At 44.2% G+C, this 14,986-nt stretch overlaps 1 protein-coding gene across 3 annotated transcripts in view; it reads right to left on the reverse strand.

Moving 5' to 3' along the window:
• Positions 1 to 7,651, reverse strand: part of GPR160 (G protein-coupled receptor 160) — a 30,320-nt gene extending 22,669 nt beyond the window's left edge. Inside the window, exon 1 of one of the 3 annotated variants that reach the window (XM_077929782.1) lies at positions 7,335 to 7,354. The gene's annotated coding sequence lies outside the window, so the exon portion shown is untranslated. Of the gene's footprint in view, positions 1 to 5,448; positions 5,689 to 7,334; positions 7,355 to 7,449 lie in introns of those variants that run through there. The other 2 variants (XM_077929781.1, XM_028731550.2) reach the window with 2 other exon arrangements.
• Positions 7,652 to 14,986: the final 7,335 nt, after the last annotated feature.

A 14,986-nucleotide genomic window follows, 5' to 3' on the forward strand; every position in this document is an offset into this window, starting at 1 on the left:
AGCTGCTCACACACACAGTGCTTTTCTAATGTGCATTGCACATTCATGTTTCCCATAGAATAGGAAGGCCTTTGGGAGGGTTCTGAGCAAGTGTCGTCCCATGCACAGTGATCCCTGCAGGCAAGGAGACTGTTGCAGGAGAGGAGGGTGTATCAGTCTTCCAGCCCCAGCTTACTACCAGTAACATGACCTAATACACCCAAGAAGGAACCACCTAGTAGTGGAGATCAGCCAGAGTCGGGGGCATAAAAATGCAGAGAGAGACTGGTGTGTTGGGGAGGGAGATGTTGTGCACAGTGAAACAATGACTTAATGTATAATCTTGGGCCAAGCAGGCTCACTTTCTTGTGTGATCTGCTTTGCATGGGGTTTGTGTTTTCTTCTATGAAGTTACTTACTGATTGCCTTTCAGACTACTGCCTCTCTGCCTCAATGTCTCTCATCTGTAAAGTGGGCAAAAAAATTTTTTTACAACCTCCCCTCTTCTAAATGTTATATTTGTTCACCATATATTCATACAAGTGGGAACAGCAACAAAATGTTGTGCTGTGGAGTGCTTCTGTTCATAATTCCAGCCACCACCTCTTGCAGAATACTCCATTCCATCCCTCCTCCACACTTACCATCTTCCCCCTTAACAGTCAGGATTTTGTGCCCACTGAACATGCTTAGTCCTCATCGTGCTGTTGTGGATTTTTTTTTCTGTTGAGGGTTTTATTCTTCCCTAAAGTGTTGTCTGGGGCTGATAGGAGTTATAATAATAAAAATAATAACTTTATTATTTATACCCCACCCATCTGGCTGGGTTTCCCCAGCCACTCTGGGCATTAAAAAATTGTAAAACGTTGTTGTTGTTTAGTCATTTAGTCATGTCTGACTCTTCATGACCCCATGAACCAGAGCACGCCAGGCACTCCTGTCTTCCACTGCCTCCCGCAGTTTGGTCAAACTCATGTTGGTAGCTTTGAGAACACTGTCCAACCATCTCGTCCTCTGTCGTCCCCTTCTCCATTTCCTCCATGCCGTGCACAATCTTAGAAACTTCTACCATGCTTTCTATCATTGCTGCTGAACTACAACTGCCATTATCCCTGACGACTGGCTAAACTTGCTGGGGGTCATAGGAGCTGTAGTTCAACATCTGGAGGGCTAAAGGTTCCACACCTCTGTTATAGGGATTTGAAGGGGCAGGGGCAAGAGATGGCCCCAAGTGGATGTTACAGGAATGAATTCCATGTATATCCAGCTTCTGTGCAGCTGGATGGGCTGTGGGAGAAGAGATGGCTAGAGGCACACTTTTGTTTGATGCTCACTCCCTTATAGAAGGCAGGGGCCCTACTCACTTCCTATTCTGGTAAGGAAGAGATAATTCCGTTTACCTTCCATTCAACTAGTCTTTGAAGCTGTGTATGTCAAACGAAAACAGCTTGTTCCTGGAACTGCTGTGTGCTGAAGATATAGGGCCCCTTATCTTTATGCCTTTATAGGTGTGCACACCACCTAGTAAAGTAGCTAAAAAACACCTTTTCATCAGCGACTGGCCCAATAAACCTTTACTCTCATCCACACTGCTCTTTGGAACTGAGATCTTAGCAACAGCACCATATTACTATAAGCCATACATAATAGGCATGCTCCCTATCTCCACCCCCACAGGTTTTCTCAGAAGTCTTGCACCATAAAAATCCAGTGAGCACAGGCAAATATTTATATTCACATGTATTTATGTGCACATGCACAAAAAGACAAAGGGGGGGGGGAGAGAAAAGAAATAAGTGACTTCATGCATGTTTCCAAAAGTAGTGCACAATTTTACTAGCCAACTCTCACACACATACATTGGTACCCTTTTAAAAAATGGGGGGGGGGGAGAGGTGTTGTGATTTAGTGTAGGTACCTAAATGAGGGGGACCACGGGTTCACATTCCTGCTGGACTATGAGCTCACTGCATGACTCTGAGTCCTCCATTCACTCTTAGCTTAATCTGCCTCACATAGTTATTTTGAGGATAAAGTAAGGGGGAGTATGTATGCCATCCTGAGCTCCTTGAAGGAACAATGAATAAAAATGTGGGGGAGGGGGGAGAGACAATTTTTAAAAATCACCAGTTATTTCCAATATATAGAAGCTCCCCTATCTGGTTGCTCAATGGTTATTACCCACTGTAGGCGATTAGGCAAGTAGGAATTTACAAGCTTGAAACAAGTGAACGGCAATATATTGTAACCCTTAATGCCTTTTTCCCTGTCAGAGATGTATTTTCACTAATCTAGAGCTCTAAAATAATTCCTTATGAGCCTTGGCTGACCAGGTCTGGTGATGGGGTCCTCAGCATGGTCTAAGGTATCTTTTTACATTTCCCAACACTTAATTTCTTAATTGTACCCATCTGAACAGCAACGTATGTATGTATGTATGTATGTATGTATGTATGTATGTATGTATGTAGAATCACAGCCTTCTAAATAATTCTATTTCATTCTACTTCCATGCCCACCTGCTGAAATGTGAAGCCAGTGGGCATGATAGGACATTTTCAGAGACACTTGAACTGTAGACATCCTCCCCCCCCCCCCCAAGTGAGGAACCCTAGATTGCCTTGTAACAAGTATTGCCAAAGTGGGCAATGGTCAAGGATGCTGGGAATTGTAGTCCAACAACATCAGGAGTGTACCAAGTTGGCTATTCCTGGCCTACAGCTAGATTCCTATGCAATCCCACCCTGACCTAGTTGGTAATTATCCCCCGTATGTTGAAACTTACAAGTTTGGGGAAAGCCTTGTCAATTTCACCCATGTCTCCTCAGGGTTTGCATTAAAAACACACACACACAACTGAGCTATTACTATGTGTATTGCCACTGGTGTATATGTATAAGAAAAACATGCAAATGAAATTAGTGGGCTTTCTCATGGACCTTGTCAGTTTTATTTCAAAAGGGAGGAAAGGCAATGGAAAAGGTGTTGAACAGATGCCCGTCACATTCATTCATTCATTCATTCAAATAGGAGGAATTGGGTTATAACTGTGAATGGTGACCATCAAAACAGTTCTGTCACACAGGGAAGAGAGCTTAAACTGTGAAAAAAGGCCATGCCGAAATGTGAACTTCTTTACTGGGAGGAGGGGAAAGTGGATGAAAGACTAAAAATGTGCTTTGTATAGAACACCACCTATTCACAAATGTTGTGCATTTTGCAAACTGCAAGCTGTAATTGTAAATCTACCTTCTTGCATAGCCAATTTTAAAAAAACCCTAATAAAAATGCATTTCTGTCTTTCAGGCATGCTTTCAGTTGCACATCCACCATGGGAAAGAAGCTCAAAAGCTTCTTTAGTATACATGTGGTTTGGTTGCACACACCCTTCCATATTCTCATTACCTTCATGGCAACGCACAACAATAAAAAGCTATGTTGGACTTGCGTAGCTGAGAAAAAGTAATTTTCCCACCCTCCACTAAGAACATCATTTACACTAAGCAACAATCATTTTCCAGCTTGACACACCCTGTTACAGAGGTAACCCAAGCCACAATTTCCAAGGCTTGTTTATTCTTTGGCTTTCTTTTGTCACTGTATGCTATATGCCTAAGAAAAATGTAGCAGGACATATGACAAAAGCAAAGGATATTCTGGCCCTGATAGGAAGAGAGATTTTTCTGTGCTTGATCTTTGTACTTGTTTTAAAGCACAGGTGAGGGAGAAGAACAGATGGCACAAGGAGAGCCACAATTTTGCAAAGTTGTCTCAGAGTACAGTTGGCAGAGCTTTGGTCTAAATCATGGGGCAAGGTCATAGCTGAGTGGTAGAGCATCTGCTCTGCACATAGAAGGTGGTGGGTTCAGCCTCCAACATCTCTCCAGGTACGATTGGCAATTTGTCATTCCAATCAATGTTAAGCAAATTCAGTTTTTCTTCAAACTTATCTCTCAATCTGCCTTCTCTTACTTGATTAGAGAAGTAATATTGATGGTATATGCTGTTCCCCACATCTTAGATAGCCATAAATCTCTAGAGGTTAGTATGGAAAGTCTGCAGTTTTGACAAATTAGCATTCTACTGTTGCCGTATTTTGAGGAGCGAAAAAGAGGACACATTTGCCGACTTCTATTTTTAACTATGGGTCGCTATGATGACTCTACCCATGAAAAAGAGGACATGTCCTGGAAAGAGGCAACCCTAGTTAGCAAGTGGAGCTTATCAATGGTGTTGGCATGTTCTCAAAGAGCAACCGCATACACACATACCATTTGTGATAACTCTTCTTTATGTTTATAAATTAAACCAGTGTGTTTCTTTATTATTAGATTATCAGATTTCTGGAGTCATATTTCTGCCCAGCTTGATAAACCTTACCCTAGTTTTACACTCTTGATCTAACCATGCACACCAAACTACAAACGAAGCCTGTCATGCTGAAATCAGAGTTTAGAGAGTTGACATAAACACCGCCCTATTTCATTTTGCCCCATATCTCCTGCCAAAACCTACTTCAGTTCATTAACATTTCCTGTTACCACATACCAAAATGGTCCAAAATAACCCAGAAAGAAATTAAGGAAATGTCCCAGTAGCACCCACAAGAGCGTGCTTTATATACAATTGTATTTTTATGTAGCTTGCCAAGATGTTGCTGCGTCACAGCCATTGTTCTGTAAGTTTCTAAAATTGAAGGGTTGGCTAGCAGAAGGTTAATGGAGCTGAAGTGTGTCTTAATAGTCCTGGCAAATTTGCCAAGTATTTCCTTTGTGGGAAATTACAGGTAAACTGTTGACAATGGCTTGCAAATAGTGCGGCGTAGGGAACCGAGGTCTGCCAGATGTTGTTGGAATACAGATTTCATCGGCCCCAAGCCAGTGTGGCCAGTGTTTAGGGATCATAGAATTGTAGAGATGGAAGGGACCCCAGGGGTCATCTAGACTCTGTAATGCAGGGTCACAGGTTGCCCATCCCTGAGACTCTTTTAGAAGGAGAGGGCTATTTTGGCACAGGGACATGCTCCTCACTTTTAGCTAAGGAATATGTCATCTAAGGCTGTGTTCACACGTCCATTTACTGTGCATTCACTGTGTTTTAAGTGCTGAATTTTTAATCTGGGTTCACAGGAAATTTATCCAAAGTGCATATGCATCCTTTACTTTGTTACAAAATACTACAGTTTGAGGAAGTTGGGCTGATTTGAACAGCTGGCGGTGGGGAAGAACTGTGAAACACACTGGGGTGTTCACTGTGCTCTAAGTGGGGTAATGTGAACACACCCTAGGAGTTTGTGAAGGAAGCAGGCTGGAAGTTAAGAGAGACTAAGAAAGGCACAGACACACAGAGCTGAATTCAGTGTCTGTGAGCATCTTACAGTGCTTTCTCTAGAGCTCCAGTGCATAGCTGTCAACTTACAGACTTGAAAATAAGGGACCAGCAGCCAAAATAAGGGACCTGCAGCCTCACCTGTTCCAGGCACTCCAGTTTTCCTGTCCTCCTGCAGTCTGGTCAAACTCATGCTGGTAGCTTCGAGAACACTGTCCAACCAACTTTGTAACCAGAGGTTCAACTGAATAGAATCTGAATCACATGCACCACAAGGCCTATGCAGCCTCAGCTTAAGATGGCTCCCCGGCCTGGCTTTGCACTGCAAAGTTTGCAGCAGCATGTGCAACAAAATGGCGTCCAGCATTCAAAAAACCCCTCAGCTTGCATTAACTAGCCACACACAAGGCATGCAAGCTCCACCCCCAGTCATTCTTAGACTTCTTATTGGGTGAGCAACACAGCCAAGCAACACAGTTGGAGCCTCCCTCCTCCTTGGCCGGCAGGGAGGGAGGGAGAGGAGCTGCTTCCTTTGAAATTTAAGGGACATCATTTAAGGGACATCTATCAATAAGGGACAGCAGCGGGACATGGCGCTGGAATAAGGGACTGTCCCTTCAAATAAGGGACACTTGACAGCTATGTCCAGTGTAGAAGCAGTTGGCCATGGTTGTCTGCTGAAATGTTTAAGCCAGGGGACAGCAATCTTTTTCAGCCGAGGGCCGGTCCACTGTCCCTCAGACCATGTGGTGGGGCCGGACTATATTTGGGTGGGGGGGGGGACATGAACAAATTCCTATGCCCCACAAATAACGCAGAGATGCATTTTAAATAAAAGCACACATTCTACTCATGTAAAAACACGCTGATACCCAGACTGTCCGCAAGCCAGATTGAGAAGGCGATTGGGCTGCATCCGGCCCCCGGGCCTTAGGTTGCCTACCCCTGATTTAAGCTGTGCCTTCACCTATGATGAATCTGCAGATTTGTAAATGGATGTGAATATTATGAAGTGCCAATAAGGCTCCTTCCAAGCGATCTCCTTCAAAATATAAATAAAACTAGGTCATGCCCTAGCCCTGGAACATCTCACTTCTTGGAGAAGTGGAGTGAGTATAATAAATAAAGGTAAAGGTACCCCTGCCCATACGGGCCAGTCTTGACAGACTCTAGGGTTGTGCGCCCATCACACTTAAGAGGCCGGGGGCCAGCGTGTCCGGAGACACTTCCGGGTCACGTGGCCAGCGTGACAAAGCTGCATCTGGCGAGCCAGCGCAGCACACAGAAACGCCATTTACCTTCCCGCCAGTAAGCGGTCCCTATTTATCTACTTGCACCCGAGGGTGCTTTCGAACTGCTAGGTTGGCAGGCGCTGGGACCGAGCAACGGGAGCGCACCCCGCCGCAGGGATTCAAACCGCCAACCTTTCAATCGGCAAGCCCTAGGCGCTGAGGCTTTTACCCACAGTGCCACCCGTGTCCCTAGTATAATAAATATACATATATAATTCTTGCCTTGATGTTATTAGACTTCACAAAACTCTCCTGTGCGATTTAAGTTGTAGACCTGAATCTTTCAAGGGCAGCAGAATTGCTAACCTCACAATTTGGAAACCGTGAAGCATATCCTTGAGAAAAAAAATTATCAGAAGAGCTCAACAATATTGCAATTAGACAGCACAACCAGTTTTCTGTTAATTCTCTTCCCCAACATATTACTGCACATGCACCATACATTAAAAGCACATTCCTCCAAAGAATCTTGGAAGCTTAAATTTGTTAAGGATGCTGGGAATTATAGCTATGTTGAGCTAAAGTGCAGTTCCCAGAAAACTCTTTCTGGGTGTGTGTGCTTTAAATGTACAGTGTGTACTTCTGAGAACATGAGAAGTGGAGACATTAAAAAGTCAGCGGCTCCCGAGATGTAATGAGTCTGGCAAGCTTACAAAAACAGCCCACAGGAAACAGAACCCACAACAGGTATCAGCTTTAGAGTAGCAAAATGAAAAACCTCAACCCACATAATACCTGACAGATTCAGGGGATGCCATTTCACGACATTTTGAAAGTCCAAATGACTTTTGGCATGATCAGATAATGACAAGTGTTCTGGACTATTCCCAAAATTGCTTCTGCTACTCACTGTCACAGCAGGGTGGGACTGAAGCGACCATCCTCAGGTGGGAGCAAGTCAGGTCTTTCCAGGGTTTTCCAGCCAGATGGTCTCAAAGCCTAATACAGAAGAACTTTGAATGTGGACTTGAGCAAGCAGCAGATGGGAAGGTGACCAAGGTAGCATCTGAGAACAAGCACCTGCTTGTCTGTGTAATGAGTGCCAGTTTACAAGTGAAAAAAGAAGGGCAGAGTCCAGGTAGGGGAGAAGGAGGTTGGACAAAAGCACACAGAGCAGGAGGTGGAGCTCATTTCCTGAAAAGCAGCTCTCTGGAAGAAGGAGTGCAGAAGTGGAATACAGCAGTTGAGAAAACAGCTATGCTATCTAGGCAAGGTGGCAATATTTTAAGATGCTGCATTAGTACCACACTGTGGGAAATGAGAGTTGCCTCCTCCTCAGTAGGATCTGCTGCCAAACACTCCCAGAGAATCCATTTTGATGGAAGTTCCAGATTGCTGTCTTGGGAGTTCAGAAGTTTCTCGGTAATTTCTAATGAGGCTTCTTCTCTTTGCCTTACTTTTGGTGCTCCCCTGAGACTGGTTGTTTTCATGCTCCACTAGAATTCCCAGTGGAATTCCTCAACCCCACCTTTGTTGAAATGTGCTAAGCAGAAATTCAGCCAGTGAAGCTTTTCATAGTATGTAGATGCAAAACTGGGTAAAGTTCCAGGCTGATGGATCCCATGAGATGCATGGTTCTAAGTACATGTCCACTTGCATTAGGAATACCATGGGAGGGAAGCAATTCACAGCAGGAAAATTAGTGATGGGGAAGGCTTATAATGCAATATTTCCCACCTGCTGTTTCTCTGCTAAAAATGGGATCATCCCCAAGCAGTTTTTCTTCAGAAAAGAGTTGTTTCCAGATGAAGGTTTAATATTGCAAATGGGTTGTTCAGCCAGCACAAACTGGTTTTAGGTCAACAGGTTCTTTCAACTTACGAAATTACTCCCTGGAAAAGACAGATCCAGATTAAATCGGGAAATATGGGCTGTCATTTTGATACCAACAGCATTATGTGAACACTTATCCAGGCTGGCAGGGTTCAAAGGGCAGTGTAACCTCAACAAGCCCAGGTCAAGCACAGGGAATCAGTTTAACAGCAACAGGGTCCCCGGAAGAATCCTGGAAACTGTAATTTGTTAAGGATGCTGACCTTGCAGAGCTACAATTACCAGTATCCTTAGCAACTACAATTCACAAGATTCTTCATGCAAGTTAGCATGGTATAAGAATGCTTTAAAGGTATGGTGTGGATGATACAAACTGATGTGGAGACTAGGTCAGACAACAGTACAAGGTCAATAGTGCAGGGTCAAATTAATTACAGTGGTACCTCGGTTTACAAACTTCATCCGTTCCGGAAGTCCATTCTTAAACCGAAACCATTCTTAAACCGAGGCACACTTTCCCTAATGAGGCCTCCCGCCACTGGTGCTCTTCCACCATTCAGATTCCGTTCTTAGACCAAGGTAAAGTTCGCAAACCAGGACACTACTTCCAGTTTTGCGGAGTTCGTAAACCGAATCGTTCATGAACAGGACTGTTCTTAAACCGAGGTACCACTGTAATTACTTTTACAATCCACTGATACTCAAACAAAGTACAGTCAAACCTCGGTAGTCTAACGAATATGTTCCAGAAGCCTGTCCAGCTTCTAAAATGTTTGACAACTGAGGCATGGCTTCTGACTGGTTGCAAGAGCTTCATGCACTCAAATGGAAGCCACGTCGGATGTTCAGTTTCCGAAAAGCATTACAGAACTAGAGCATTCACTTCTGGGTTTTCAACATTCGAGAGCTGAAATGTTCAAAAATGGAGCCATTCGACAATCGAGGTTTGACTGTACAACACAGCCAGGAGGGGGAATTGGGGACAAGGTGCCAAAGTACCAGGAACCAGTCCTGTTGGCAGCAACAAGGCAGCTGAAGAGAGAGACCTCTCTGGTTTCCTAGACCACACCCTAACCCCAGTTACTGGTAGTGAAGGAGTTCCAGGGATTCCTTACTCATGAGCCATGCTAGAACTCTGAGCCTATCAATGCATGCTATGATATTTCTCTTCAGGCTCAGGCCTTTTGGCACCAGCGTTCTCCAGAATTGAAGGGTGGATCCAACACTTCCTCTGACAGCTTCATGGGTTCTTCAGTCGGAAGGCCCCTCAAGGGGATTCTCAGCACTCAAACCTGTGGGGTGTCCAGTTTGGCCTCTGACGTGTCAGTGTTTGGTACCAGGTCAGGGCTAGGCATGACAGCAGCTAAACTGACCCGGTGAAACAAATTCATTTCTGCTCTATGGAATGTCGTGTAGGAACCACAGCAATCAGTCAAGCCAAAGCTTGTGCAAAAATGCCATTGCTGAATCACCAAGCCTGTTGTGAAAGTTACAGCCTGCTTGAATATTCTTGCAAAGGTCTTCCCATTTGGTACTCTCAGAGACAGAAAGAGGAAATTGCACAAGGCACAGATTGGACTTGCCTGATATACTTTGCTGTTACAAGTAATTGCATTATCCAAGGTGTGGCTCAAACACAAGCTTCCTTACTGAGAGTCCTCCATATTGGAGCAGCATTGTAATTAGGGGATTTTAGGCTCTGGAGACTTAATAGTTTTACAGCCCCAACCCCACCCGCTTTTAATGGTATTGCGTATTGCGTAAGTCACTTCAAAATTTGGTAAACAAGTTCTCAAAGGAGAAATAGTTCAAACTTTACCTGACTTGAGAATCAGGAAGCCTCCTTGTCTGCATCTACAACAACAGCCCCTCTGTATGCCAAGCATGGCGTAACCCAAACCAATTCATATTTTCTCAGAAGGCACGTGAAAGAAAGATGGCTCTGAAGCAGAAAAGACTAAAATATTAGTCCCATAGTGCAGATGTGAAAGAGAGAAATACTCATGCCTAAGGCCGCCTAGTAAGTCCTTGTGAACAATTGTTAAGAATGCACCACCTGGCTCCGTTTATACAAGAACAAACACCCTTGTACACTTAAGTGGATGACTCCCAAATAATTAAATACTTGTTGTGGGGTGGTGGGGGCGCCAGGTCAAGGACAGACCGGAGGAGGCCACCAGCAGCTACTGGAGGTCCTTGGGACTTAGTTCAGGAGATCTCAACACCACTGTGGGACATCATAGGAGCTGGTGGAAGAGGGACCATTGGAAGAGCAGGAAGACAGCACAGAACACCAGGAATACAGGGAAGAAGAGATCAAACAGCCTTCCAGCACAGAGGGAACTAGAACCCTGAAGGAACATGACTATTTGCTATCCCAACTCTCTGAGAGCCAGGAGGAGGATTAGGAGGGCAGAACAACTGCCATGGCTGGTACAAAGGAGTGCAGGATTGAGAGCACATGACTCACCACCTGAAACCAATTAAGAGTCAACACCTGGAACCAATGGAGTCAAAACTCAGGTGGTGAGTCTCCGCCCCCATCAACTAAGGGCTATATAAGAAGAGAGTAACTTACCAGGGTGGGTGCTTGCTTGACATGAAGGTTGTACAGGAAAGGGAGAGTAGCAGAGGCAACAGTGACAGAGGGAAGCGAGGCGAGTATTGCCTGAACAGCAGAGGTGTATGTGGGTCGTGCCAGGAAGTTGCTGTGATCCTGGACAGGAGGAGGATGCGAAGGCAAGGAAAACCATTGTTGCCAACCTATAGGGACCACCCGTGTAGCTAGCTGGTGTATAGGAGCCACCAGTTGCACTGCTGGGACTGAGAACACCCCTGGGATCAGCATGGCACATAGGCTGCTGACCCTCAGCACAGAGTGCCTGTGGGACACTGCTTCAGGGCACATGGCTATAAACATCACTGTTATTGTACCTGTGCAAATGCAGTGTGTCACAACTGCAGCAAAGAAAATATGTGTATTTAACAGGATGTGTAAAGCTGCAATCTTCAAACATCTAAGCTTATTAGATAAAGGAAAGATCTATAGCTGTTAGCCGCAGCCCTCTGTATACCGACACATATACAAAAGCAATTAACTATACTATAGACATAAAATATGAGCAACAAATCTTCCTGGTTCTAATTTCATTTACAGAGCAGAGCTGAAATCTGATTACTTCTGAAGCTTTCCCCTTTGTTCAAATCAATCACCTTTACAGGGTTGTTGTAAGGATAATCGCAAGATAATGTATCTGAAACACTTTGAACGTTGAAAAACAAGATATAAGTGCTAAGTAATGCCAAAATGGTATTTGTTCTTACTGGACTTCAAACCCATGTTATCAAACCAATAGATGGAATAATAGTTTGAACAAATAAATGGATTTTAGAGAAAATGGAGCAGGAGATTGCATAGTCTCTTTGCCCTTCCATAGAAGACAAATCAATTTTTTTAAAAGGAGGAAAGGTATTCTATCTCAAAAGAAGTGTGTGTTAAAAATCAACATTGCAAGTTTATTTATTATGAGTTGCCCACATCTAAGGCAAAGAGCATTATGTTTAAGAGGGATAAAGCGAGAACCTGGATCTCATCTCATCTCTTCCTACACTTATTTTTATCTTTTAGGTGGAGGCAACAAACAGAATTGTAACCAGGTCTACACAGAAAGAAGTCTCATTGAATTCAATGAGGTTTACTCCCAGGTTACTGGAGTTAAGACTGCAGCCTAAATGAGGTGGATGCCCATTTCAGCAAAAAATTATGGCATTTGCTAGACGAGACATGTGGCTTCTTTTTTTAAGTCATAAGACAAGGCCAGGGAGCCTTTGGCCCTGCAGATGTTGCTGAACTACACTCCCATCATCCCTTGTCAATGGCCATGCTGCTAGGGCTGATGGGAGTTGTAGTCCAGCAACATTTGGAGGGCCAAAGGCTCCACACCCGTCAAAATGGAAGGTCAGGCCATTTTTTCTCATTAGTTGGCAAACCTATCCCCATTAGGCTGCCTGCTTTAAGATGAAAATGTAGCTGAATGCTAGTGAAATTATTGCTCTTTAGGCAACCCTGAAGGCACAAACAATGGGAAACTGCCCTGGGTTACGACTTTATATATTTTGTACTCTCTCTCAAATGAGGTTTTGCTTACGCTTACTACTTTTGCATGAACACATACAGGGAGGTGGTGATTAAGCTAGAAAGGAATGTCTATATAAAATACCCGTTTAACCAATATAAGATAAGATTCTGCCCCTAAGTAGCTCCTCAAAAATGGACCTTTCCTCACCATCTGATCTGGGGGTTTGGGGTTGTCGCCTTTGTTGCTCACTTGATGTGTGCAGCCCTCAGCTGCTCCCTCATGGATGCCTTTCTGTTGTGTGAGGATATGGTGCTTTCATACAGCTGTATTAGTTGTCCCTTCCTCAGGAGGAATATACTTCCTGAAGCCAGCAATGGCTAGCAGAGACTTGCAGTCAAATATTTTCCCGTTGGTATGTAACTTTGCTTTCTTCAGAACTTGCAAAGTTTGTTTTAAAAAGTACTTTGATATGTCCCAATCAGAACTTACTCAAGTTGTTCATCCCTTTACAAAACAAACCAATTCAGCTCACATTCAGTTCACAGTTCGAGTCCAGCAATTTTCTTTCTTTCTTTCTTTCTTTCTTTCTTTCTTTCTTTCTTTCTTTCTTTCTTTCTTTCTTTCTTTCTTTTCAGCATTCAGAATGTTACCAAGCTGCTGTGCTTAAGTATACTTAAGACTAATAAAATATCAAAACTCATACACAGTAGAATGTGAATGGTTTAATACATTTCCCCCAACAATAATGATCTTTGAGCTTAAAGGTCCAAAGAATCTAAACACTAAAACGTTTTTTAAAAAAACAACATGTAAGAGAATGAATGTGAATATGAACTAGATATTGTACAAAGTTCTACCCAAAGCAAACTTATGTTTGGTTCACCTGGCAATTATGGGAACTACATGTTCAGTAGCAGTTCAGATTTTTTAACTAATTCAGTGAATTTTGTTAAACCAAATTGGTTCATTCCAAGCACTGATTTTCCTCACCTCTGCAGTCAGAGGCACTTTTTGAGATTTTGAATGCTCTGTTTCCTTGTAGTTGCACCTGGACTTTCTGTAAGGGGAGGAGTTATTTATATCTTTTGTTGAATTTCAACTCTGTTCCTTGTTAGTTCTCATCAATTGTAATCACTCAGTTAAAAACCCTGGTGGATTCTTTTGCACAGTTCCAAATTCCATAACCTTTCCAAGGCAGGTCTGTAAGGCATTATTTTCTTTACTCAAGTTTAAGCTGCATCCGGAATGAGTATCAAGGTGCAAAATAGTTCTCATTCCAACATGAGAAGAATCTAGTCATAGCTAGCCAGAGACAACACTTTAAACAAGAAGTTTGCACAGTACTTGCTTTCTGACTTTACAGGATTCACATTTCCATGTTTTCTTTAAAATTGTCAGGACCTGCACCATGAGCAGCTGTTTGGGCTCTCACTTTGATGAATGGGGCCAGATCCAGCAGGCCAGTGACACTGGTGGTAGAGCAACAGGCCTCATTGTTGTGCAGCCAGATCCCATTGAATCAGTGGCGTCTGAGCTAGGCACCACGCAGCTGGGATCTCCAGAGTCTCTAGGAACCATCTCCCTCCACACAAGAAACCCTCATCTTCATGTTGAACTGGTAGGGTGGCCATGTGTTCTACTTTCAAATATATTGGGCAGGCCCTGATCTTGCCATAGGATTGCCCCAATGGTTTATACTTCCTGGTTCCAGCTATAGCTTCTATGGAAACAGAAGGGGGCATTAAACACTGGAACACCCACTTGCCTGATTAAAGGTAAAGGTAAAGGTACCCCTGCCCGTACGGGCCAGTCTTGACAGACTCTAGGGTTGTGCGCTCATCTCACTCTATAGGCCGGGAGCCAGCGCTGTCCGCAGACACTTCCGGGTCACGTGGCCAGCGTGACAAGCTGCATCTGGCAAGCCAGTGCAGCACACGGAAACGCCGTTTACCTTCCCGCTAGTAAGCGGTCCCTATTTATCTACTTGCACCCGAGGGTGCTTTCGAACTGCTAGGTTGGCAGGCGCTGGGACCGAGCAACGGGAGGGCACCCCGCCGCGGGGATTCGAACTGCCGACCTGACGATCGGCAAGTCCTAGGCGCTGAGGTTTTACCCACAGCGCCACCCGCGTCCCTTACTCTGCTCCAAATCGCCTCTTCCTGAACCCAATTTACTGTAGTAGAAGCAGACATTGGGATTGTGTTACATGCATTTGCTTACTGTACAGTGGTGCCCCGCAAGACGAATGCCTCGCAAGACGAAAAACTTGCTAGACGAAAGGGTTTTCCGTTTTTTGAGTCGTTCTGCAAGACGAATTTCCCTATGGGCTTGCTTCGCAAGACGAAACGTCTTGTGAGTTCTTGCGAGTTTGTTTCCTTTTTCTTAAAGCCGCTAAGCCGTTAATAGCCGCTAAGCCGCTAAGAGCCGCTAAGCCGCTAATAGCCGTGCTTCGCAAGACGAAAAAACCGCAAGACGAAGAGACTCGCAGAACGGATTAATTTCGTCTTGCGAGGCACCACTGTAGTGTGCAGTTTC

This window comes from Podarcis muralis, chromosome 6 (genome assembly GCF_964188315.1).
Source record: "Podarcis muralis chromosome 6, rPodMur119.hap1.1, whole genome shotgun sequence".
NCBI lineage: Eukaryota > Metazoa > Chordata > Lepidosauria > Squamata > Lacertidae > Podarcis > Podarcis muralis.